The sequence below is a fragment of the Rattus norvegicus genome, chromosome 19, assembly GCF_036323735.1.
Source record: "Rattus norvegicus strain BN/NHsdMcwi chromosome 19, GRCr8, whole genome shotgun sequence".
Lineage (NCBI taxonomy): Eukaryota > Metazoa > Chordata > Mammalia > Rodentia > Muridae > Rattus > Rattus norvegicus.
Window position 1 is genome coordinate 17508774 of NC_086037.1, and position 24922 is coordinate 17533695.

Here is a 24922-nt window from a genome sequence, read left to right on the forward strand (position 1 = left end):
TCAGAAGGTGTCCTTCCAGGACTGGGGTAATACAGGACCCACCCTGAGTTCATATATTCCTAAATGCCGATGTTCATTGGATTCTATCATTTGGGGCCAGGCCCCACTTCAGGCCAAATCCATATTATGAAGACCTGGAGAGAATGGAGGAGGCGGTCATGTCAATTCTGCACAACTTAGAGATGGAGAACACTGAAGTCCATGAGAACAGCCATAAGCTGAAGAAGGAGATTACCTTCTCTAGGTAAGTCCTGGTCAGAAAGGCTATCACCTGTGGAATGGCCATTTCTGATTTCTTTGTTCTGGATTGGACGGTCTTCAGCTCTGGTTCTATCTCTTGTGCTGTTTACACATCAGTGTGCCAGGGTCATTAGGACTCAGTTTTCAGTTCCACAAAAGACTGTTACTCATCCCAGGATTGTCTAGGCATCTTCAGAAGGCTCTAGATAGAACAGCACTGATTGAAGTCAGCAGAAGGTTATTAGGCTGACCTGGACCTACGGTGTCATACCAGGTTTTACAAAACTCAGTGTGTGGACCACATGGTTAGCATGACCTTCTCTTGGTTCTACTGACCTCCTTTGAGGGTGTTGGCCCACTACTAATTGATGTTGCCCTCATGCATTGGGCTTTCATGGATAGATGAAGATCCATGTTCTTTTTGAGAGATGTGGACACTAATTGGTGCTCCGGCCAAACAAACAATTTATTCTTCCCCGAATTAACTCTTTGTGTTTTGTGCAGGAGCATTATATGTATCAAGATGTATTTTATTAAGTCTTCATGGGTACCTGGGACCTGGTAGACTTAGTGGGACTTGGGAGTAGGAATGGGAGAAAGGGGCAGCATGATCTTACTATGCAGACTGTATTTCCAGAAACCTGCTCAGCCAGCTCCTGATGGAAAACACATGTAGGAAGAAGTTGGTCCCACTGAAGCAGGAGAGCAAGGAGAGACATCTTGAGTGTGCACTGAACCAGAAATATTTGGTTGACTTCAGCAAGAAAGATAAAGACCAGCAACGTCCAGACCCAGCATCATCTGGTAGGGACGAGTAGCTGTGTTAGCTTAACAATATCTGATAAAATTTGCCAATTTGATACATCTGTGCTTTTTCCTACCACCTTACTAATTTACACTCACAACCAGCCAACCACCTCATGTATGGAATTGTTCATTGCTCTGCCTATGCACAAGTATTCTGGGAAGCCAACCACTTTTCAGAAACTGAATTATTTTGCAAGTATATTTTGCTGCTCTTTTTGAAGCTGCATTATAGAAATGGTGACAGATCAATAACATATCACATTATTGCACATGCACGTGATAGATTGGATGCTATGTAGAGTTTTGAACATGTTCTTGGTTCTTGACAAATGACAAGTGGTCATGTGACTTCTTGTGTAGGAAGCACCTTTCTGGGATAAGAACTAAGTGCAAATGTCAAATTAGTACTTGTCATTGGCTTTAACCTTGGTGACATATGGACATCTCCTTTCTTCCTGCAACCCAATGAGGTCCCTTCCATTGCCCTGTTCTTGGTTTGCACTGGTATAAGTCTGGGTCCCATATTGTCAGCCCACATTACTGTGAGGCTTGCTGGAGATTTTGCCCTGCCCACAGAGTTAGCAACAATGATATCAGTTAAAAGGTCCATGTTAATTGTCCAATAGAACTGAGGTGGTAGAAGGCAGCATTCTGACAGCTGGCTTGCGTTTCACCACCAAATCAGTGTCTGAAAAACTCCCTTCCTCTCCCAGGTCTCAGAAAGTGCAAGAGAGATGGAATTGGACACACGCCAGTAAGAGAGCTTCCTGAGGAATAAGTTGCTTTCTCAGGAGTCCCTGATGACAAACATCGTGAATGGTAACAACATTTTTTGGATGAGTATTCTTCCTCAGAGTTAATTTGTCATTTCTTAGAGACACTAAATTTATATAACACTAAGCCAGCCTGACTGATTGAGGTCTTACTCACTTTCTTCTTCAGAAAACAGCACTTGAGAAACAACTTGGGGGACCACCTTTCATTATGTGTGCTAGAGGAGAAACAGCAATACATCTGTGCTTCTAAATGTTCGTTAAGAATATGCTTTTAGAAATATTTTTGTTATGATTTTAATTGAAGTTTTCTTTTTGTTGTTTCATATTTATATGTTCTTGTTACTATTTTTACTTTCAAACATTTTTAAATATTTTTATTCATTTTAATCCTGTTTTGTTGTAAAAATGTATTTGTTATGAATAAAAATTGAATTCTATCTCTTGACTCTTAAGACCATCATTCTTACTCAAGGGTTCTGTCCCTTCCTGTGGACCTAGAACTGACAGCTACAGATGGATCTCTGCATGTTCCATGGAGCCTGAGCTAATAAGAGAATTCAAAGTCACCAAGGGATACCCAGTGTGATAGTGTCTTTTGTGTGGAGAATGTGGCTGTGTCTTGGACACACACATTGTGATGTAATCAATGACACACTTTACCCAATTGTTAGGGTCCATGTGGTTCCTCTGAGAGAGCAGCAGTTTCTTTACCCTGTGAGTCATCACCACATCTCCTGCAGGTGGCTTTTGTTATTCCACATGAGGTGCTGTATTAGGTGGACAGGATCACCTCCAATTAAATAGAGAGATCTCAGGAGATGTGTGTTCACAGGGAACTTACTGAGCTGTGCATGCTCAACGTGTTAGGTTGTCAGGCATCCCTACAGGGCTCTGGTGTCCCCACTGCTCAGTGTGGGTCAGGATCATCCTCCAGCATCACTTAGTTTCCTTATTAGAGCAGATCTTTCACCTGTTATCTATGATGACCACATGTATTCTGCACATCTGATAAAATACAGAACTGAAACTAGCTTCATGTAGGCCAGCTTGGCATAATCAGTTTTTTGATTGTTAACAAGAAAATTATTTTAATCTGAGCCATTTAGGGAGGATCCTCCAGAGCATCCATAGTGAATGTAGCCTGCAGCTATGAACACAGGTTTCTTTTGGAGAGGAGGCCTGTGCAAGCCCAGAACCTAGGTGGGACAGTTCAAGCTACCCTTTTTCCATGGCCAATCTGGGATCGTATTGGGAATGTATTTTTTCCAGGTGATTGATTTCCAATATGGAATTGAACTAACTTACTGAGAGTGGAGGTGACTCAGAGAGTTAAAGTACACAAGGACCAATCCAGAATGTCCACAAAAGCTTGCTGTCACCCCAGGGCTTTTAAAAGCTCAGCAGCTAGAGAAGAAATGTAGTATTTGGTTATTCTCATGCTTGGGTCTAGTCATTCATTATAAGCTGACCATGACACAAAAAGAGTCATCTGTGTCACAATAGAAGCTAGTTGTAACTAGATTCACACCACACTATCACATTACTACCGTATTTGAGGTTCTCCATTACTATCTAAGACCCTGGAAGAGGCCTGGGTCTTGCTACACAAACTCATGATTTATGTCTTCATGACACTGTGTGCTTTGTTCTGTTAATGCTACCATTGGCATACAATACCTTGGATACTTTGTGCTGACATCTGTGACATGAGACAATAGTTCATGTCATCCTAACCTGAATAAACTGTCCTTAGAGTACAGTGTAGTGGGAGGGGCCTTCTTTTCCTGTGAGATAGCAAAACATTACCACTCTTCAGTCAAGTCTGTCAGCCATTGTCCAGTGCCTGTCTTGAGATGTCCACCTTTTCAGCTGAGAGTCTTCATCCAGGCTGCTCTGTAATTCTGTAGAAGATTAATAGGGTTCCAGCCCTAGGATTTAATTCAGTGTGACTGCACTTGCCGAACATGCTCAAAGCCCTGTGTTCCTCCCTAGCCCTCTGTGCTTTAGAGAAAGAAAATAAAGAACCACATTGCACTTGAAGTTTCTCCTCCAACAAAAGGAGAGCCTGCACAGGGCCTTTAAATAACTCTAAGCCCCAGCTTTCCCACAGCTCCCTCCATCAATTCCATTATTGGTGTGTTTTCATTACTTCTCACTTTCTTCTGTATGTGCAAAGAATGTGCACCATGTCAGTAAAGTGTGTGTGTGTGTGTGTGTGTGTGTGTGTGTGTGTGTGTGTGTGTGTAGTCCCTAATGAAAACTGTCGAGGTGCATGCAGACTCATGCTACTGCTGTCCCATGGCACCTTGCAGGGAACACTGAATTGGTGGGCTACTTTAATACAGCCTAAACCAGGCTATGCATGGTTTTCAGTAAGATTTGACATCATTACCACTACAGAGAGCAGAAACAGCTCAGAAGTTACATGTTGCTGTTAACAAGATGAGGCCAAACCTCATCCCATAGAATGTCAGGTACGATTTGATGGCAGGAAATTAATTCAGGGCTCAAATCAAATCAGTCAATTACAAATAAAGTGAAAAATACAAAGAGTCAAGAGAATCAAGTACTGTGTGTTGGGTTTTTTGTTTGTTTTATTTTTTTTTTGTTTCTTTTTTTGTATTTTTATTGAGAAGATCAACCAGAGAGGCAACCCCTTCCTCAAACAAACTGCACACCAGAGACAATACCTAAATTGACACAATTAGAAATGAAAGGGGGATCTAACAATAGACAATGAACAAATTCAACAACCATTAGGTCTTACCTCAAAAACCTTTACTCCAGAAAACTGAAAATCTATTTGATATTGGTATTTTCTAGACAGATAACAATTACCAACATAAACACAGATCTGGGAAGGTACATGGATAATTCTCAGAAGAAAATAGATACAGTCAGTATAGTTTGCCCCTCCAAAAATTAAAAAGCGAAATCTCAGGCCATATGGCTTTAATGCAGAATCCTATCAGACTTTTAATGAAGACCTAATAACAGTAGTGCTTCAATTATTCCACTATATTGAAAGAGAAGGAACAATGTCAAACTCCTTCTCTGAGGCCATAATCAACCTGGTGTCTAAACCAGACAAGGAGCTCCCTACAGAGAGTGTAAGCCAGCCAGGGTGCCAGGGTGAGTGCTCATGGTGGGAGAGACTAGGAGAGGTGCTGTGGCCTTGGTGTGTACAGGCTTAGGGCTGGGGCAGGGTGCCTGGTGAGTGTCTGTGGCCACTTGAGCTGGGTCCCAGTGGGTGCCCAGGGAGGTCACAGGCCAGTTGTGCATCTTCTACCTGTCTGCGGGGCTTCTGGCCCAGCCAAGCACAGCCTTCATCCTGGACATCCACAAGGACAATGAAATCAGGAAATGGGGGGATCCCCTGAGACTCTCTGGCTTCTTTCGCCCTCCACTTGCAGTTGCAGCCAGAGGAAAAGCAGCTGTGAGTTCCCCAACTCTTCCCTACCACTCAGGTCTCCATGCTTTCCCACTCCAGAGAGAAGGAGGGCAGGGCGAGCTCTGCTGCTGCCTGTTCCATGCACCCAAAGCCTATCTTGTGGCTGGAGGTCACTGCTTGCCCCTGACCCTGCCCCTGACCATGAACTTGCCCCTCCCCCTACTCCTGACCCTGCCCCTGCCCTAGGCACCTAGGGGAAGTGAGGAGAGCCTGAGGGACAGACCCCAGGTCAGGACCCCCAGAGGCTTGTGTCTCCCTTTTCCTAGAAGTGTTATCCTCAATTCTCCACACTGGGTTTCATTTGCCAGGAACTGGTAGTTGGAGGGCTTTGCTGAGCCTGGGGTAGTGGTGGTACTTATGATTGAGGGAAGTCTTTCAGGGAGATGGAGGCCTTTCTCAAACTCTCTGAAATCAGTTACCCTCCCTGGTTTGAGAGCCCTGGGAAAGTTGAGAAGCCACTTTTCCCTGTCTTGTGTGACTTTACCTGCAGGGTGGGCTCTCCTGCAGGAGACACTTTCACAGGCTTCTTTAAAAGCACCTTTTCCTCAGATCCAGATCAGCTGTGAAAACAGGCTTCTCCATGTCAGGGTGAGAGCTCCCCCTCCCAGCTCAGAGCTACAACTCCTTAGGATCCTCCAGTCACAATGCTGGGTGGGTCCCATGGAGGAGTTAGAGCAAAGTGCCCCTTCTGAGAGTTGACTTCTGAGAAGAACAGACCTGAGAGAACAAAGTGCATCCCAGGGGAGAAAAGAGGCCTGAATGATTTTAAATTGGAGAAAAACCCCATATCCACCATCTAACAACCTTAGGGTTTGTGCATGTGTGGACTTCAGAACCTTAAGGTCAGATTTTCTGATAACAGCTGCTAGGTGAAGCTGAAGTCTACTGTGGGTGGGATTGTCCCAGGCAGGGAGGGGATCTGACTCTGCAGGCCTGGCCAGCTTCTTCATTCTCCTGAAACTAAGTGTTGGTCAGCTGTAAATCTGAAGTGAGAGTTGGTTTTTGTCAACTCAAAGGGATGACATTTCAAGTCTCACACATTATGGGAGAGAGACACATATACCCACGGGTGATTTGAACTTACTTCTGTAGAAGTGACTGGGAGCCAAGAGAGGGAAAACATTCTCACCTTTAGGATTCTGTCTGTATCAGAGACTACAGGGACTGGCTTCCTGGACAGACATGGCCAAGCAGACACACCGTGTAATGGGGAAAAACTGAGGTAAGAAATGTCCTGGGGACAGTGATTTCAGATTGTGCCTTTACCCAGGAATCTCTGTTGCCATTAAGGCAAGCGGCCTTGGGCCTGCTAACTTGTCACTATGTCAGGGTGTCTCTGCTCTTACACCTGCATCAGGACCGTCTTAGATGAAGGCTTCTCTTTAAAAAAAATGTATATAATGCAATGTTTCTCAAACTCTGGGCTACGACCACTCACAAAGAATGTATATCAGATACCTTGCACATTATGACTTATAAGAGTAGCAATATTAGTTATGAAGTAGTACTGAAATAATTTTATGGTGGGAGTCATCACAGCATGAAGCACTGTATTACAGGTGTGCAGCACTAGGAGTGTTGAGAAGCACGGCCATAGAATCTGACAGATGGGAGCAGACCAGAAAATATTCCTCCATTCACATAACAATTAAAACCCTAAATGCTCAGATCAAGAAAGAATATTAAAAGGGGTAAGGTATAAATATGCAGTAACAAATGAATTCAGACCTATCTGAATTACACCAGACTTCTCTCTCTTTTTTTTTTTTTTTTTTTTTATTAACTTGAGTATTTCTTATATACATTTCGAGTGTTATTCCCTTTCCCGGTTTCCGGGCAAACATCCTCCTCCCTCCTCCCCTTCTTTATGGGTGTTCCCCTCCCCATCTTCCTCCCCTTGCCGCCCTCCCCCCAACAATCTAGTTCACTGGGGGTTCAGTCTTAGCAGGACCCAGGGCTACCCCTTCCACTGGTGCTCTTACTAGGATATTCATTGCTACCTATGAAGTCAGAGTCCAGGGTCAGTCCATGTATACTCTTTAGGTAGTGGCTTAGTCCCTGGAAGCTCTGGTTGCTTGGCATTCTTGTTCATAAGGGGTCTCGAGCCCCTTCAAGCTCTTCCAGTTCTTTCTCTGATTCCTTCAACGGGGGTCCTATTCTCAATTCAGTGGTTGCTGCTGGCATCCGCCTCTGTGTTTGCTGTATTCTGGCTGTGTCTCTCGGGAAAGATCTACATCCCGCTCCTGTCGGCCTGCACTTCTTTGCTTCATCCATCTTGTCTAATTGGATGGCTGTATATGTATGGGCCACATGTGGGGCAGGCTCTGATTGGGTGTTCCTTCTGTCTCTGTTTTAATCTTTGCCTCTCTATTCCCTGCCAAGGGTATTCTTGTTCCCCTTTTAAAGAAGGAGTGAAGCATTCACATTTTGATCATCTGTCTTGAGTTTCATTTGTTCTAGGCATCTAGGGTAATTCAAGCATTTGGGCTAATAGCCACTTATCAATGAGTGCATACCATGTATGTCTTTCTGTGATTGGGTTAGCTTACTCAGGATGATATTTTCCAGTTCCAACCATTTGCCTACGAATTTCATAAAGCCGTTGTTTTTGATAGCTGAGTAATATTCCATTGTGTAGATGTACCACATTTTCTGTATCCATTCCTCTGTTGAAGGGCATCTGGGTTCTTTCCAGCTTCTGGCTATTATAAATAAGGCTGCGATGAACATAGTGGAGCACGTGTCTTTTTTATATGTTGGGGCGTCTTTTGGGTGTATGCCCAAGAGAGGTATACCTGGATCCTCAGGTAGTTCAATGTCCAATTTTCTGAGAAACCTCCAACTGATTTCCAGAATGGTTGTACCAGTCTGCCTCCCACCAACAATGGAGGAGTGTTCCTCTTTCTCTGCATCCTCGCCAGCATCTGCTGTCACCTGAGTTTTTGATCTTACCCATTCTCACTGGTGTGAGGTGAAATCTCAGGGTTGTTTTGATTTGCATTTCCCTTATGACTAAAGATGTTGAACATTTCTTTAGGTTTTTCTCAGCCATTCAGTATTCCTCAGCTGTGAATTCTTTGTTTAGCTCTGAACCCCATTTTTTAATAGGGTTATTTGTCTCCCTGCGGTCTAACTTCTTGAGTTCTTTGTATATTTTGGATATAAGGCCTCTATCTGTTGTAGGATTGGTAAAGATCTTTTCCCAATCTGTTGGTTGCCGTTTTGTCCTAACCACAGTGTCCTTTGTCTTACAGAAGCTTTGCAGTTTTATGAGATCCCATTTATTGATTATTGATCTTAGAGCATAAGCCATTGGTGTTTTGTTCAGGAAATTTTTTCCAGTGCCCATGTGTTCCAGATGCTTCCCTAGTTTTTCTTCTATTAGTTTCAGTGTATCTGGTTTGATGTGGAGGTCCTTGATCCACTTGGACTTAAGCTTTGTACAGGGTGATAAGCATGGATCGATCTGCATTCTTCTACATGTTGCCCTCCAGTTGAACCACCACCATTTGCTAAAAAATGCTATCTTTTTTCCATTTGATGGTTTTGGCTCCTTTGTCAAAAATCAAAGTGCCCATAAGTGTGTGGTTCATTTCTGGGTCTTCAATTCTGTTCCATTGTTCTATCTGTCTGTCTCTGTAACAATACCATGCAGTTTTTATCACTATTGCTCTGTAATACTGCTTGAGTTCAGGGATAGTGATTCCCCCTGAAGTCCTTTTATTGTTGAGGATAGTTTTAGCTATCCTGGGTATTTGCTATTCCAGATGAATTTGCAAATTGTTCTGTCTAACTCTTTGAAGAATTGGATTGGTATTTTGATGGGGATTGCATTGAATCTGTAGATCGCTTTTGGTAAAATGGCCATTTTTACTATATTAATCCTGCCAATCCATGTGCATGGGAGATCTTTCCATCTTCTGAGGATTTCTTCAATTTCTTTCTTCAGAGTCTTGAAGTTCTTATTGTACAAATCTTTTACTTGCTTGGTTAAAGTCACACCGAGGTACTTTATATTATTTTGGTCTATTATGAAGGGTGTCGTTTCCCTAATTTCTTTCTCGGCTTGTTTCTCTTTTGTGTAGAGGAAGGCTACTGATTTATTTGAGTTAATTTTATACCCAGCCACTTTGCTGAAGTTGTTTATCAGCTTTAGTAGTTCTCTGGTGGAACTTTTGGGATTACATAAATATACTATCATATCATCTGCAAATAGTGATATTTTGACTTCTTCTTTTCCGATCCGTATCCCCTTGACCTCCTTTTGTTGTCTGATTGCTCTGGCTAAAACTTCAAGAACTATATTGAATAAGTAGGGAGAGAGTGGGCAGCCTTGTCTAGTCCCTGATTTTAGTGGGATTGCTTCAAGTTTCTCTCCATTTAGTTTAATGTTAACAACTGGTTTGCTGTATATGGCTTTTACTATGTTTAGGTATGGGCCTTGAATTCCTATTCTTTCCAGGACTTTTATCATGAAGGGGTGTTGAATTTTGTCAAATGCTTTCTCAGCATCTAATGAAATGATCATGTGGTTTTGTTCTTTCAGTTTGTTTATATAATGGATCATGTTGATGGTTTTCCGTATATTAAACCATCCCTGCATGCCTGGGATGAAGCCTACTTGATCATGGTGGATGATTGTTTTGATGTGCTCTTGGATTCAGTTTGCCAGAATTTTATTGAGTATTTTTGCGTCGATATTCATAAGGGAAATTGGTCTGAAGTTCTCTTTCTTTGTTGTGTCTTTGTGTGGTTTAGGTATAAGAGTAATTGTGGCTTCGTAGAAGGTATTCGGAAGTGATCCATCTGTTTCAATTTTGTGGAATAGTTTGGATAATATTGGTATGAGGTCTTCTATGAAGGTTTGATAGAATTCTGCACTAAACCCGTCTGGACCTGGGATCTTTTTGGTTGGGAGAACTTTAATGACTGCTTCTATTTCCTTAGGAGTTATGGGGTTGTTTAACTGGTTTATCTGTTCCTGATTTAACTTCGGTACCTGGTATCTGTCTAGGAAATTGTCCATTTCCTGTAGATTTTCAAGTTTTGTTGAATATAGGTTTTTATAGTAAGATCTGATGATTTTTTGAATTTCCTCTGAATCTGTTGTTATGTCTCCCTTTTCATTTCTGATTTTGTTAATTTGGATGCATTCTCTGTGTCCTCTCGTTAGTCTGGCTAAGGGTTTATCTATCTTTTTGATTTTCTCAAAGAACCAACTTTTGGTTCTGTTGATTCTTTCTATGGTCCTTTTTGTTTCTACTTGGCTGATTTCTGCTCTGAGTTTGATTATTTCCTGCCTTCTACTCCTCCTGGGTGTATTTGCTTCTTTTTGTTCTAGAGCTTTTAGGTGTGCTGTCAAGCTGCTGACATATGCTCTTTCCTGTTTCTTTCTGCAGGCACCCAGCGCTATGAGTTTTCCTCTTAGCACAGCTTTCATATTTCCCATAAGTTTGGGTATGTTGTACCTTCATTTACACTAAATTCTAAAAAAGTTTTTAATTTCTTTCTTTATTTCTTCCTTGACCAGGTTATCATTGAGTAGAGCATTGTTCAATTTCCACGTATATGTGGGCATTCTTCCTTGATTGTTATTGAAGAACAGTTTTAGGCCGTGGTGGTCCGATAGCACGCATGGGATTATTTCTATCTTTCTGTACCTGTTGAGGCCCGTTTTTTGACCAATTATATGGTCAATTTTGGAGAAAGTACCATGAGGAGCTGAGAAGAAGGTATATCCTTTTGCTTTAGGATAGAATGTTCTATAAATATCCGTTAAGTCCATTTGGCTCATGACTTCTCTTAGTCTGTCTACATCTCTGTTTAATTTCTGTTTCCATGATCTGTCCATTGATGAGAGTGGGGTGTTGAAATCTCCCACTATTATTGTGTGAGGTGCAATGTGTGTTTTGAGCTTTAGTAAGGTTTGTTTTACATATGTAGGTGCCCTTGTATTTGGGGCATAGATATTTAGGATTGAGAGTTCATCTTGGTGGATTTTTCCTTTGATGAATATGAAGTGTCCTTCCTTATATTTTTTGATGACTTTTAATTGAAAATTGATTTTATTTGATATTAGAATGGCTACTCCAGCTTGCTTCTTCTGACCATTTGCTTGGAAAATTGTTTTCCAGCCTTTCACTCTGAGGTAATGTCTGTCTTTGTCTCTGAGGTGTGTTTCCTGTAGGCAGCAGAATGCAGGGTCCTCGTTGCGTATCCAGTTTGTTAATCTATGTCTTTTTATTGGGGAGTTGAGGCCATTGATGTTGAGAGATATTAAGGAATAGTGATTATTGCTTCCCGTTATATTCATATTTGGATGTGAGGTTATGTTTGTGTGCTTTCATTCTCTTTGTTTGTTGCCAAGACAATTAGTTTCTTGCTTATTCTAGGGTATAGCTTGCCTCCTTATGTTGGGCTTTACCATTTATTATCCTTTGTAGTGCTGGATTTGTAGAAAGATATTGTGTAAATTCGGTTTTGTCATGGAATATCTTGGTTTCTACATCTATGTTAATTGAGAGTTTTGCAGGATACAGTAACCTGGGCTGGCATTTGTGTTCTCTTAGGGTCTGTATGACATCAGTCCAGGATCTTCTGGCCTTCATAGTTTCTGGCGAGAAGTCTGGTGTGATTCTCATAGGTCTGCCTTTATATGTTACTTGACCTTTTTCCCTTACTGCTTTTAATATTCTTTCTTTATTTTGTGCATTTGGTGTTTTGACTATTATGTGACGGGAGGTGTTTCTTTTCTGGTCCAATCTATTTGGAGTTCTGTAGGCTTCTTGTATCCCTATGGGTGTCTCTTTTTTTAGGTTAGGGAAGTTTTCTTCTATGATTTTGTTGAAGATATTTACTGGTCCTTTGAGCTGGGAGTCTTCACTCTCTTCTATACCTATTATCCTTAGGTTTGATCTTCTCATTGAGTCCTGGATTTCCTGTATGTTTTGGACCAGTAGCTTTTTCCGCTTTACATTATCTTTGACAGTTGAGTCAATTATTTCTAAAAATATGGAACGCTTCACGAATTTGCGTGTCATCCTTGCGCAGGGGCCATGCTAATCTTCTCTGTATCGTTCCAATTTTATTATATGTGCTGCCGAAGCGAGCACCAGGATAGACATTCTTTATCAGCAGGTCTCAGGGTAGAACTGGATATGTGACCCTGTTCTACAGCACTGTCCAGAGTGGTAAATGCAGCTTCTGAATAGGAATGCAGGCCTGGCCTCTAGACCTCCACCTTCCAGGCCTGTCTGGAGAGCCTGATGCCCTGGCAAAAGAGACTCCTTCTCTCCAGAGGAGCACTGCAGTAAAATGACATATCAGTGATGAAAACTATCAGTCCCCAAAGGCATGCCACTGAGCAGAGATAGCCTCAGTCATGCACCTCTGCCCATCCCCAGTTCCTCGTGTCAATAACTCAACCCTTTCATGAACTAGATGGCAATACTTGAGGCAGGATGATCAGTAGTTTACTGGCCAATCTGGGCTCTATGAGACGCTCTCCCTGAAATCAGAGCCAGCAGGAAATTCAGTATGAAAGATCGTTGTAGCCAAGCTCAACAACCCGGTTCAGAGCCTGGGACCCCACACGGTAGGATAAAGTGACTCCCATGCTTTTTCCTCTACCTTCAACACTCATGCTTTGGAATGCACACCCCTACAATGAGATCAATACACATGGAATAAAAATTAAACAGAAAAATTAATGAAGACAATGCAGACAATGTTTTAAAGGATCCTGGGAGTCCTCACTCTGCACTTCCCTTTCCTTTGCCTTGGGAACATCACCTGCACCAGAGGCTGAGACTTCCTGAAAGAGAGAGAGGAGAGATGCACTGTTCATTCCGCTGGAGCTGTGCAAAGACCAGAGCCACCTGTCTTTTCCTGATAGTGGGAGCTGGGCCCAAGTGTGGGCTGCTCCTACTAGAGGAACCACAAGAAGAGGACCACCTTCCTCAAACCTTCCTGGAAGTCAGAGTACGGGCTATGGACTTCCCTCAATCCTCAGAGGACTCTCTTTCAGCGATGGCTCAGAGCCTCTTAGGACAGAGAGGGACCAGAGCTTCCCCCCAAAGCAAGATTCCGGTCTTATCTGACAGGTATGAGGGCTTAGGGATGGGACAGTGGATGTGACAAGTTTACATGTAGCACAGGGGCTAGGTTAATAAAGAAATCAAAGAGGAAAGAAACCTGGAAGATTCCTCATCTGTTCTTTTTTGCTCTATTCGTAGGGATGAGGTGGCAGTGTGGGGTAGAGGACTAGGACACAGCACAGCCTTCTCTGCTCATGGTGAACTTTCTAGGCTGCCTGGTCACTGTGACCAGCATCTTTTCAACTGTGCCATTCTACTACCAAGGCTGACACAACTGGTGCACCATGTAGCAATAGGACTGTACTGACTTAGGCACATTTGGAATCACACAATGATCATGTGTCACAGATGGGTTTCTTTTTTTAGAAAAGGATTAAAACAAAAACTATTTATTTTGTCCATATGAGTGAGTACACTGTCCCTGTTTTCAGACACAACAGTAGAGGGTAGAAGATGAGATTAGAAATGGTTATATGACACAGTGTGGTTGCTGGGAATTGAACTCAGATCCTCTGGAAGAGCAGTCAGTGGTCTTAACCACTGAGCCATCCCTCCAGCCCCAGTATATTGTATTTTCAATGTTGTTTGTTTTATATCTTTACTCACGTATGTCTGTATGGCGTTCTGTGAGTACAGGTACTCATGTGCTTGTGTAAAGGTCAGGGACAACCTGAGCACAGATCCTCACCTTCTACCTCTCGTCCATGGCTGTGTATGCTAGGCTAGCCCTTCCCTCTAATCCTAGAGACTGTCCACTTTAGGCTCCTATCTCCCTGTGGGAAGGGCTGGATGACAGACTCTACTGCATCCAGGTTTATGTGGCTTCTAGGGACCTAAACTGTTGTTGGGCTTGTTCAGATGAAAATAAACACCATTTCACAGCCCTGGCTGGGCCAGGCAGCGCACGGGTCTTTGCTGCTCTTGCAGAAGACTTGAGTTCAGTCTCCAGCACCCGGGTCAGGTGGCTCACAACCACCTGAGACTCCAGGTCCAGGGACTTCCAAGCTCTTCTGGATAAACCTACATGGCAAAAGCAGGGCTGGGAGCTGGAGGCTTCTGGTGTTGGCTTCTCCATGCAGTAGGGGGCAAATCATGGGCATGTGAGGTAACATGGAACCCTGTAATTCTACAAAGTCCAGAAGCTCCTGATTTCCCTCATGGTGCCCTAGAGCCTGTCCACCACACATGGAGGCTTCAGGAACATGGCCTTTTCCTGACCTGTGTGGACTCTGCATCCTCACTCTCTACCCCCTGCTTTTCGGGGTTGGAAGTCTCAGGTGTAGGAGGCGCCTACCATAGGCCTCTTCTCTCAGCATTTCAGCATTTTACCCACTTGACCTTCACCGAGCATCCTTTGCTCTACACAGTTACCTCAGCCTGTGACCCTCATCCTCCAGACTCTTGTGAAGCAAACACCCATGGGTGTGCAGCTCTCATAGTTAGCCAGGCTAAAGGGTAAGGCAGCAAATCCTTCATGAACTCTACAGCTCCTGAGGCCTAGGAAAATGTCTATACCGGGGCTAAATTCATGCTGCCCTGTAAAACTACATTTTTCCTTTAAACAGAAGGATGTGTGGTGGTGGTGGCACAGGCCTTTGATCCTAACACTTGGGAGGCAGAGGCAGACAGATTTCTGAATTCAAGGCAGCTTCCTCTACAGAGCTAATTCCAGGTCAGCTACACAAAAAACAACACTGTCTCCAAGAGTAAAACAAAAAGAGAAAGAAAGAAAGAAAGAAAGAAAGAAAGAAAGAAAGAAAGAAAGAAGGAAAGAAAGAAAGAAAGAAAGAAAGAAAGAAAGAAAGAAGTGAAAGAAAGAAAGGAAGGAAGGATTCATGTTTTGTATACAATGAGATGCCTGCCTGTCTATACCTGAACCACCATGTTAACTATAACTCTTGTCACATCTGTATTAATTCAAATACTGAAGGCCAAATGGTTAAATCTTAATGACTATACAATTGGGGGGTGGTGCTGAAGAGATGGTTGGTTTAGTGGCTAAGAGCATAAGACCAAGGTTCAGTTCCCAGTGTCCACATGGTGGCTCCTATTAACCTGTAATTGCAATTCTAGGGAATCAGTCTGTACTTCACGGGCACCACACATACCACATGGTGCACAAGCATTTATTAGGTGAAACACTCAGGCCCATAAAAATAAGTAAATAAAATATATGGTTAACAGACACTGTGATTCAGGAAGTTCTTAGTGACTTTGGTTATCATTTCTCTCTCCCAGAGACCTGTCTTCCTCATGCTCAGCCTCCCTGGCTTCTAGGACATTTCCTAGCTCTATGGAGCATGAAGTACTCAACACCATAAGCCAAGCATTGCAAAGCCATCTGCACCTTCACTGCTACACCTTCTCCATGGCTGTGTCTAAAGGGAGAGACTTGGAATCTCACAGATGCAAGGCCAAACCTGTTGGGCTATGTGAGCCCAGCCACCCAATAGTCAGATCTACTCCTGTCCTTGGCTATGGCATGAGGCTCTTAAGACAAATTAATCTGAAGGATCTCAACAGCTATGCTGTTAGACCTCTCATTGCTCTGCCCGACCTACAAGCTCCTTTACTGGCTCAAATTCACACCTGAACTCCTCTCCTGCCTCAGCCACCATCAGCTCTTCTACTCCTCTCCACCTGTGCTCTGTATAATCCACACTAAGGTGGACGTTAACCTCTTGTGGACCTCCAGATGTATGCTTGTGATTACTCTTCATTGGCTGTTTTGTATAGGTAGGCAGGTTCTTCTAGTCTCATGCAGAACACTGCTCACACATTTTGGATCTTACAACACCCTCTTGATTGAGAATCCTGACTAATGACTGACTGAGCCTTCCATCCCTGAAGCCACCCTCTGTGTCCCAGTACAAGATGAGAATCCCCACCCTAACCCCTGGTGTCCACTTTCATCTCAGAAGCTAGACTCTGCACTGCCCATTACCTTTTGGTTCTCTGCCTCTAATTCTGTTAAATAGTTCCTCTCTTCTTTAAAACAAATTTATTTTGTTGTTTATTTTTTGAGACAGGGTTTCTCTGTTTGGCCCTGGCTATTCTGACAGGCTCTCTGTAGATCAGACTTGTCAGGAAACCAGATATCTGCCTGCCTCGGCCTCTTAAGCACTGGGATTACTGGATTGTGCCAGCATGTTTAATTAAAAATTAATTAGTGGCAGTGCATGTTGGCGCATGCCTTTAATTCCATCCGTTGGGAGGTAGAGGCATTGTGAGTTCCAGGACAGCCAGGGCTATAAATTAACACCTTGTCTCAAAGAAAACAAGCCAAAAATGAAACAAAAATGTTGCAATATGGTCTTAGGTATGTAACTGAGTCTGTTCTTGAACTCTGAATCCTCCCACTTTCACTCAGGTGCTAATCAGCAGGCTTCTGTCTTGACTTTCACTGAGCACTCAGGGCTGCCAGGACTGTTACCTCTCCCAGTGTAACTCCTGACTCTCTCATCAGCATCATCACAAAACTCCTGCTAAGAATTAAGGAAACCTGAATTCTAAGGAACAGTCGGAGCTCCAGTATTTCCAAAGCTCACTCTAATAGAGATGGATCCTATGCTGCAGTAAAATGGTCACAGCTGGAGGTCTTAATTCCAGGACTTGGGACAGAGGGGTCGGAGGATCTTGAATTCAAGGTTATTTTTATGTTACAGTGTTGCTCAAAGCGAGTTGGGCTGCTACAAGATACCCTGTCTCAAAACTATACCAAACACAGCTAAAATGAAACAGAGGAGTTTGAGTGGGCATAGATGGGAAAGCTCAGCACTTTATGGCTAAGCCACCTGCTGCCAGCACCAAAGTCCATGCACAGCCCCAATTCTGAGCTGTGTCTGGGACCCCACTTAGGAGCACGCACCAAAGTAGCTCAGGTCCAGGGCTTTTGGTCTAAGAGGAATTCAGGCAGTCACACTTTGGATGCCAGTTCTCCAGCTCAACTGCCTGTCAGCCCAGGATCTGGTCTTAGTCATGGCTTGGCATCCCTAAATTCCTCCCAGCTGTGCTCAGAACTCACCCTGTGCCCCGTTCTGATGAATCTGCCATTCTCCATGGGAGTAGCCTCAAGAAGTCCCTCACATCTGAAGCACCACTCTGAGTACACTAAATACTGCAGGGAAGGGGCGTGGTCAGCAGAGCACCCACCCCTTTCAGCTGTAGAACATTTAGCTCTAGAGTGAGCACTGCTGTGCATTGTGGAACTTAAGCAGTATTCCAGCCTTGGCCTGGGAAGAGCCGTTGACACCCACACTTTCTGGGGTGACATTGTCTCCTGAGGATAGAGTCAAGTCAGGAGTGGCAACTGATGTTCACGAGAGACAAACTTTCTTCACCACCTGCCCATGCTGGCCCTAGGATCTGGGCTTTTTAGGTGACATGAGTGCTGAGCCCCCCAGGTAGATGGGTTTTCAGGGGTCAGGTGGTTATTGTCACCAAAGGTATCCACAAGGATAAGTCATACTGTACTAATTCCCATATTAGATCCCTTCTCATGGGTCACAGAGGTCGTGCTGGGTCCTAAATGTGGACCCAGGTTCCTGGCACTTTTGAAGAGACTGGTCAGGGCGCAGGCTTCAGGACATTTTGTTTGAATTATTTTGGGGGATTTTATTTTTACTGTTGGGGGCAAACCTAGGGCTGCCATGTGGTGGGAAAAGGCTTTGCCACAGCTGTAGATCATCCTTAATTATAAACTCCTAAATTCTCCCAATCCTGGAACTTTCTAGGTCCCTCACATGATGCAACCTTTGGGGGATTCCTCACATAGAATCATGGGGTGGATTGCATCCCAAAGAGAGACAGTGGGAAATGTTCCCCAGTGTCTGCCTGTGGCTGTGGTGATGAGAGTGGATGTAGTGACCAGTGGATGGCAGGGCCCATGTGAAACCCTTTTGGTTTCCACTTGAGTGGAATCTTCACCATGCCTTTTTTTTTTCTTGAAACACAGGTGGGCCTGGAACTTAGTCTTCCATCACTCTGACTCAGTTTCCCATGACTGGGATCACAGGCTTAAATTACTATGCCCATCTTTCTTTTTTTGTATTTATAAATCTTCTAAAACCCAGAAGGATCTAGAATTTAAAATTTTGCGATCCAAGGCATTTCCAACAGGGGATTCTTGACCTAGGAGTGTCCAGACCAATGTTTATTGTGTGGCTACTTCATTCCTATAACAGCTTATTTTTGACAAAGAGTTCCAAGGTGTGATGTCACTGGGCATCAGGCAGTGTCCCAAATAGCAGCACTGACTCAGGTTGTAATTTAGGCTGGAGAAACTTACTAGGACCCTTGTAATCCTAGCACCCTGGGGCCTCACATGTCCTTAGTCTGATCTAGTGATGAATCAACTGCTCTTGAGGGTGGATTGGAATTCTAGTCACTGTGAGGCAGGAGCATTAGTATCCTACAGCCACTCTGGGCTCCATAGGAAGACCCTGTTTCAATGGTAAAAGGGGTCACCTGCGAGTTCTTACTGTCTTCCCTGAGGCCTTCCTGCTGGAGTTAGAATAGCTGTCTCACCAAGTTGAAGCAGAGGGCAGAATGTTGGTGCCTTCTATAATGAGGACTAGTAACAGATAGTCTATGGAAATTCTAGAAAGTTCTACAGGTATTTATGTCATGTGCATGGGAATTGCTGGCTTCCCTGTGTCCTTTGCCTTTAATTTGCAGTCCATGGGGCACCTGGGAATGTCCCCAAACCAGGCTGCACACAGGACTTGTCCCATGATTCTCACTTGCACCCAGTGCCTGCCTGATTGTCATAAGTCTGACAGAGCCACTGTATGCTCTCCTGACACCTGCGGAGAGCAGTATATGGGACCCTACCATCCCCACACTGCCCATCAGTGTCTACAATGTCCCTATATGGCACTGAGATGGTCTAAGCTCCTTCCCGCCTATATGCTGCATCAGAATCTGACCATTCCTAATTTCCTCCTCTCACACCCACACTAGAAGCCCTGTACCCACACTAGCCCCAGCTGGCCTGTTGCCTACTGACACCTCATGGACTCTGCCCCAGTCCCCTGCCCTACCCTGCCCTGCCCTGCCCTGCCCTGCCCCAATGCCCTGCCCTGCCCTGCCCCAATGCCCTGCCCAGCCCAGCCCTGCCCCAATGCCCTGCCCTGCCCTCACTCAGCTGACATTGTGGACATCTCAGGACAGTCACTGGACAATGGCTGACACACTTGTCTGAAGACTGGAAATGTTTCTCGATCTTGGAGAGGAAAGAAGGACCCTCCACCTACACTGTCCTCTAAGGAAGTTTATTCAGGTGAGGGATGACAGGGACTGTTTTGTCTCACGTCACACATGTCAGTAGAAAATATCCTAGGTATTGGATGGCGCTGTTAGCATTAACAGAACAAAGCCCATAGTGTTGGGAAGATTAATAAATTATGAGTAGGATTAGAAAACCCCAAGCCTCTTCCAGGTCCTAAGAGGGCAAAAAATACCACCAAACACAGCATTAATGTGGTAGGTTGGTTAAATCTAGTTACTAGATTCTAGTGTGATAACTATGACCCTTTGTGTGTCATGCTCAGCTTATAATGACTAGAGGACCTAAGCTTGAGAGTCACCAATGCCTCTCCCTTGCTTCTCCAGCTGCTGAGCATTGAAAAGCCCTAATGAGACAGCATCTGTTTGCAGACATACTGGATTATTCTTCTTCACTTAATCTCTCCCAGTCACCTCCACTCTCAGTAAGTCAGTTTAATTCCATAAATTGGAAATGAGTCACGTGGAAAATATACTTTCTCAATAAAATCACAGATTTCAAGGTAAAAGGTGAAACATGAACTATCCCACCTAACTTCTGGGCTTGCACAGACCTGCTCTGGAAAAGAAACATGTGGTCACAGCTGCAGTCTGGATTCAATATGGATGCTCTTGAGGTCCTCCCTAAGCTGCATAGATTGAGATAATTATCTTGCTTTCTATCAAAAGAATTCATTATGCCAAGTTGGCCTGTAGAAGGAGGCTAGTCTCTTCTGTATTTTATCAGATGTGCTTAATGTATATAATCATCGATAGTAAGTGAAAGATCTGTTTGGAATTGAAACTGAGTGGTGCTGGAGGATGATCCTGAATGCACAATGAGCAGTGGAGGCACCAGAGCCCGGTGTGGATGCCTAGCAGCCTACCACATTGAGCAGGCACCGCTCAACCACCTGTACATACACATCTCCTGAGATCTCTCTCCTTAATTGAAGGTGATCATATCCATCTAGTATAGCACATGCCCTGGAAGGACAAAAGCTACCTACAGGAGCTGTGGTGATGACTCACAGGTTAGAGCATCTGCTTCTCTCTCAGAAGAACCACATGGTCCCTAACAATCATCTACAATGGGGAATGCTATTCCCTCTTTTGATCATGAGGGAAATGCACTCAGGAGTGGCCCAGACATACATTTGAAAAAAAAAAAAGATCCATTGAGTTAAATGATAAAAATAAATATAATCAGCAACAATAAAAAACACAGCATATGAATGATCAAGTGAAACAGCACCTATAAAAACCTATTTCCCAAAATGACGTTGATGGTCATTATCTTTCTGGTTTAATAATATTGCTGTATTGTAAGAAAAACTGAGGCACATGGTTCTCGATTAGGATTATTCTATATTCCTTTGTGAAAGTTGTCATTTTTTCTGCAGCTCTACAGGCATGAGTGTGTGTTACTCAATATCTGGTGCACACAGTCAATAAGGAATGTGTGTTGTAGACTGATATAGACTAGGATGAGCAGAAGACATGAGAGCATGGATACAGTATGTCAGTGATTACATCATAAAGTGTGTTTCCATAAAAAAAGTCATACACAAAAGACACCATCACCCTGTGTACCCCTTGGTGGCTTTGAATTCACTGGACCATGCAAAGATCCATATCTAGCTGTCAGTTCTAAGTCTACAGGAGGGGAAAGGACCCTTGAATAAGATGGTCATAAGAGTCAAGAGTTACAAATCAATTTTTATTCATAAGGAATACAATTTACAAAAAACAGGCATAAAATGAACAACTAAAATGGTATAAAAAATGAAAAACAGTAACAAGAATATATAACTATGATATAACAAAAAGAAAACTTCAATGAAAATCATAACCAAAAATATTTCTTAACAGCATTTTCTTAATGAACATTTAGAAACACAGTTGTAGTGCTGTTTCTCCTCTAGGACACGAGATTTCAAGGCAGTCCCCTCAGATGTCTCTCAAATGGTGTTGTCGGTATGAGAGAGGAGAAAGACCTCAATGAGACAGGCTGGCATACGGATACATAAATTTAGGGTCTCTATACAATGAGGAAATTAACTGAGAAGAAGAATATTCTCCCCAAAAAAGTCTTTGACTGTTGAGGATTGTCGTCAGCAGGGAACTCCTGACAGAGAAACTCACTCTTCAGGGGGCTGTCTTCCTGGGATCTGTCCTATTCCATGTCTCCTGCAGTTCCTGAGACCTGGGAGGAGAAGGCAGCTATTAAGACACTGATTTGGTGGGGACACGCATACCAGCTGTCAAGTTGCTGCCTTCTGTCCCTTCAGCTGCATTGCAGAGACAGCACTGATCTTTTCACTGAAATCATTGCTAATATCTCTGCAGCCTGGGGAAAGTCACCAACAACCCTCACAGTACTGTGGGAGAACAAGCTGCTCCTCAAACTTCTACCAGTGAAAACCAAGAACGGGGAAAGGAGAAGAGACCTAACTGGGTTGCAGGAAGAAAGGAGAAGGCCACATGATACTGAGATCAAAGCCAATGACCAGGACTCATTTGCCATTTGCACTTGGTTCTTATCCCTACAAGGTGCTTCCAACCATCACATTACCCCTGTATGACCTTTGTCACACGACCAAGAACTCGTTCAAAACTCTTCATAGCATCCAATCTATGACAGGGAGATGCAGTCATGTGATATGTTATTCCTCTGTCACCATTTCTGGACTGCAGTTTCAAAAAGGGCAGAGAAGTATAATTGCCAATAATTCAGTTTCTGGAGAGTGGTTAACATCCCAGAATACTTGTGCATAGACAGAGCCATGAATAACTCTATCACATGAGGTGGGTGACTGATTGGGTGTGGGGAGATTAGAAAGATGATAGGGGAAGCAAAGATGTATCCAATAGGCAAATGGTATCAGACATTGTTAATCTGACTCAGCTGCTTTTTCCTACCACATTTTGCTGGGTCTGGAGGTTGCTGGTCTTCTCCTGTTCGTCTTCAGCATTCGGGTTCAACTCAAACAAATATCGCTGTAACTCCTTGCTCTCCTGCTTCAATGTGACCAACTTCTTCTTCATACATGCCTGGTCCATCAGGAGCCGGCTGTGCAGGTTGCTGGAAACACACTCTGCATAGTAAGATCCTGAAGCTTCTTCCTCCCATTCCAACTGCCAAATCCCACAAAGTCCACCAGGACCCAGATACCCATAAAGACTTCAAGAATACATCTCCATACATGTAAGGCTGCTGCACAAACAGCAAACGGCCAATCCAGGGAAGAATAAATTGTTCCTGTGACCCAAGCACCAATAAGAGTCCATGTCTCTCCAAAAGAACAAGGGATCTACAACTACCCATGAGAGCCCAATGCATCGGGGCAACATCAATTAGTAGGCGGCAAATAACCACAAGAGAACAGTAGAACCAAGGGAGGTCATGTAAACCATGTGGTCCACACATTGAGCTTTGTTAAACCTGGTATGACCCCAGAGCCGCAGGTTGGCCTAATAACACTCTGATGCCTGAATCAGTGTAGTTCTATCCAGAGCCTTCTAAAGATGCATAGACACTGTGGTGATAACTGACAGTCCCTTATGGAACTGAATCTGAGTCCAAAAGACCCACGGCACAGTGATATTTAAACAGCAGAAGAGATGGGCCCAGAGCTGCAGACCCTCCGGTCCAGAACAAAGAGAGGCAGACATGGCCATTCCACAAGTGATGGGGCCTTCTGACCAGTACTTACCGATAGAAGTTAATCTCCTTCTTGAGCTCCTGAAATTTCTCACGATGTTCAATGTTCTTTGTGTCTAAGTTGTGCAGTAATGACATGACCTCTTTCTCCTTTATCTTCAAGTTTTCATAAAATGGATTTGGCCTGAAGTAGGGGCTGGCCCCAGGAAGATAGAACCCAATGAACATCGAGGTTTAGGATTAGAGGAACTCAGGCTGTGTCCTGTACTACCCCAGCCCTGGAAGGACACTTTCTGAATTCTACATATTTGGATCTTCTTCAGCTTCAGAAACTTGGAATTGTGTGCCCAGGACAACAGAAGCTAAGCACCCAGATAAAGGGTCCCCTGGCTCACATTTTTCAATCAGGAGGGCTGGATCTGCATTCAAACCTGTTATGCTGTCAAGAGCCTAGGCCACAGAGCTTACCCAAACACACACACACACACACACACACACACACACACACACACACACACATCCAGAAACCTCTGATTTCATTTTTCCTGTTTTGACAAGTGGAATGCTACAAGCCGAATAACTAATATTCTAGAGGCAGACAGTACACATAATTCTGGAGATGAGACCAGATATTGCCACAAACTTATAATCTGCCCAAGGCATACAAATGTATAGACAAATGTGACTACACAGGCAAAGAACTGTGCTGTTGAAAGTGGGGCTTCCAAAATAAAGCACTTACACCTCCATGAAACTATTATAAAGGTAAATCCTGAGGTCAAAAAACAGACCCCTAAATTCCAAAGGTGGAGGGATAGAGAAACATATAAAGGTTGTGCATATGCATGCAGACCTGTGCACACACAGACACACAAACTGGGGCACACCCACAAGAAAAAAAAAGTAAGTTCTCCAGCTCAGAAAAAAAGAACCAAAAAAAAAAAAAAAGAAAAAGAAAAGAAAAGTAAACAGACTCAGAGAATGAGAAAGAGAGACAAATATGGAAAGAGCACAATGAGAATCAGTAGAAATGCATGCACCATTACTGTCTCAGAGTGTAAGGCACAGAGACAAGAAGGAGCAGGCCAGAGCCTCAGGCCTTCTACTTAAGCATTGATATGCACACTGTGGGTCCTGTCACCTAAGGCTGCTGCCAGGAGATGATAGCGTTCAGTCACCTTCCTAGCAAGTACAAACACTCTCCACAAACTCACAGCACCTAGAACCTTGCAAAACTACCACCTGTCAAGGGCTTTCCAATTGTACACTGGGAACTCATGCTCCAGTGACTTTATCCCTGAAATCTTCACTCAGATTGCAAGTTCAGATTTTCAACAGGCAGAATCAGAGAGTCCATTTTCAATCTCACTCCTCAGTAAGGGTCAGGTTCTGAATCTCCTCTCTATGGGAGATGAGGTTTAGAACAAGTTCGTTTGTTTGGAGCAATGCATACCTCTTGCTCATGGATCCACCTGTCACATAAAGGAGGCGATCTGTCAGCTCATTTCTCTCCTTGGTAGTTAGCTCCAGTTCTCTATTCAGCCTCTCCTCTTCCTCGTTGGCCTGCACCTTGTTTAGGACATTTTCAGGGGATGACGTCTGTCTGCAGGCTGCTGTAGGTAGA

General features: G+C 43.7%; 1 protein-coding gene and 1 non-coding gene across 2 annotated transcripts in view; one reads left to right on the forward strand and one right to left on the reverse strand.

Annotated features, from left to right (window-relative positions):
• Positions 1-24922, forward strand: part of LOC134483188 (uncharacterized) — a 341330-nt gene that overhangs the window by 267511 nt on the left and 48897 nt on the right. The gene's annotated exons all lie outside the window — the stretch shown is intronic.
• Positions 12280-12386, reverse strand: LOC134483698 (U6 spliceosomal RNA). The gene has a single exon (XR_010060582.1). It is a non-coding gene; the product is annotated as a U6 spliceosomal RNA (small nuclear RNA).